A 2425-nucleotide genomic window follows, 5' to 3' on the forward strand; every position below is an offset into this window, starting at 1 on the left:
ACAGTGAGAAGGTCATCATGGGATTTCTTTTCTGGAGGATGGAAACCTGGTGGTGCATTCAAGGCATTGTTGGGATTACCATAGGATAGATTAGGGTGGTTCCTTAACCTGTTATCATATGAATTTGAATAAGGGAAATTCTTTCTTCCTTGATTCATAACATAGTTCACTTGTTCCAAAGTTTGTGGATTTAAGGAGTCCATGATGCATTCTCCAATTCCATATTGTCCATTGCACCTATCACACACTTGCATAACAGAATTTACAGGATTAGTAGTTAACATGTCCAATTTCCTTACCATGTTATCTACCTTGGCGTTAAGTGCTGTAATGGCGTCTATTTCATAGACTCCTGCGGTTCTTCTTCTTTCTGAATTGTTTTGGTAATGGCTATTGCTTGCCATCTCTTCTATTAACTCATATGCTTCATCAATTCCTTTCCTTTCAAAGGATCCACCTGCAGCTGCATCTAAAGTAATTTTGATGTTAGGAGATAATGCATTATAGAAAGTTTGTACCTGTAACAATTTGGGCAAACTGTGATGTGGGCACTTTCTTAACAAGTCCTTGAATCTTTCCCAAGCTTCATACAGGCTCTCTTGATCATGATGAGCAAATGTCATTATCTCATTTCGCAACTTGGTGGTTTTTGAGGATGGGAAGAATTTAGCTAGAAATTTTTGAGCTAACTCATCCCATGTTGTGAAACTCCCAGCAGGACATGATTATAACCAAGATCTTGCCTTATCCCTAAGAGTAAAAGGAAAGAGTCTCAATTTGATTACATCTTCAGAAACACCGTTTTGCTTGAATGTGTCACAAATTTCCAAAAAATTGGTGATGTGAGCATTAGGATCTTCACTAGGCAAACCCCCATATTGGATTGAGGTAGAGAGCATTTGGATAATTGCGGGTTTAATCTCAAAGTTATTAGCTTCTACCCTAGGTCTAGTAATACTTGAGGTTGTCCCATTCAGATTAGGTGTTGTATAATCCCTTAAAGTACGGACCGGATGTTGAAGTGGTGGTCCGACTATGTTTTCATTTTCGTCGGCCATGTCTGCTTGTTGTTCGAGTTTTATTTCTCGTGCTTTTGTTGCAGCGTTGTGCCTACGACAGGTTCTTTCAATTTCCGGATCAAAGATTAGAGGTTCAGTCTTCCTTGATCTTCTTCGCATAAAAGACCTGGAACAGTCCTTAAAAGAAAATTAAATAAAAATAAAAATAAAAGAGTGTCTAAATTAATAACAGGGTAATTCGTATTGATATTGACACGCCAATCCCCGTCAACGGCGCCAAAAACTTAACAGCGGTTTTTCGCAAGTGTACGAAATCGCAACAAGTAATATAGAGTAAGAGAGTATCGTATCCACAGGGATTGTATATCAATTACCAAAATTATGTTAACCTATTATTATTTAGATGATATTGAGAGAGAATTGCTATAAGGAAAATAAAATTTGAAGTAAAAACAGAAAAGATCAAGCACAAAATTTAGGTGAAAAGAAATCAGAGAATTAAATTACTAGGGAATTTGATTTCACTTAATTCTATCCAGCTTATCCTATTAGTTCATTAATCAATTTTAATTGTTCAGGTAGGAGAAACAACCCTAGAGTTACTAACAAGCTCTCCCGATGTATTGTTAGCTATTCTAATTCAGTTTAATTACCTAACTATTAATAGTGAAATCAAACATAAATCAGATCATTAGGTCTTATGATTGTTTTGTGAGTTCATAACTTAATAATCAATAACTTATGAAAACCCCCCTTGAGTCAAACCATATAGCTTCCGCATCAAGTTATTATTCTCAAGTAACTTATTATCTTTTTCATGTCAATAATCCTTCTCCCGATAGTGATTATTGAAATAAATCAATCCAGGGGAAATTTTCTGCCTGGAAGCCTTAAGCACAATAATAAGTTATAGCAAGAACAATGAAAAATAAATCTAATATTATAAACTGGAATCGAATTAAGTTACATCAAATCCCTAGTATAAGAGTTTAGCTGGACATAGTAATTAAATTAAACTCAGTCATACTTGAATCATTCACCATATTTAGAGACAATAATAAACAGAAAGAAACAAGATGAAGAGTTTAGAATAAAAACTGTATCACAACTATATGGATGGCTTCCTTGATTCTTGGCACAAATCTATGATGCTTGAAGTCTTTGAGAGAGAGAGAATTATGTAGAGAATTGCACAAAAAAAATGAGATCCCTAGCACTGAGAAGTTCCCTTCTTTATATAGAGCTCCTGAAGGTAAGTCTGAATCCTATTAGGAAATAGAATCCTTATTGACAGAGGTTTTCGCAAGTGTACGAAATCGCAACAAGTAATATAGAGTAAGAAAGTATCGTATCCGCAGGGATTGTTTATCAATTACCAAAATTATGTTAACCTATTATTATTTAGA

At 34.9% G+C, this 2425-nt stretch overlaps 1 non-coding gene across 1 annotated transcript; it reads left to right on the forward strand.

The window, feature by feature from the left end:
* The first annotated feature begins 535 nt into the window (after positions 1-535).
* Positions 536-641, forward strand: LOC149493215 (small nucleolar RNA R71). The gene has a single exon (XR_016318613.1). It is a non-coding gene; the product is annotated as a small nucleolar RNA R71 (small nucleolar RNA).
* The last annotated feature ends 1784 nt before the right edge of the window (positions 642-2425 follow it).

This window comes from Jatropha curcas, chromosome 10 (genome assembly GCF_041381405.1).
Source record: "Jatropha curcas cultivar XTBG-Jc1 chromosome 10, XTBG_Jcur_1.0, whole genome shotgun sequence".
Taxonomy (NCBI): domain Eukaryota; kingdom Viridiplantae; phylum Streptophyta; class Magnoliopsida; order Malpighiales; family Euphorbiaceae; genus Jatropha; species Jatropha curcas.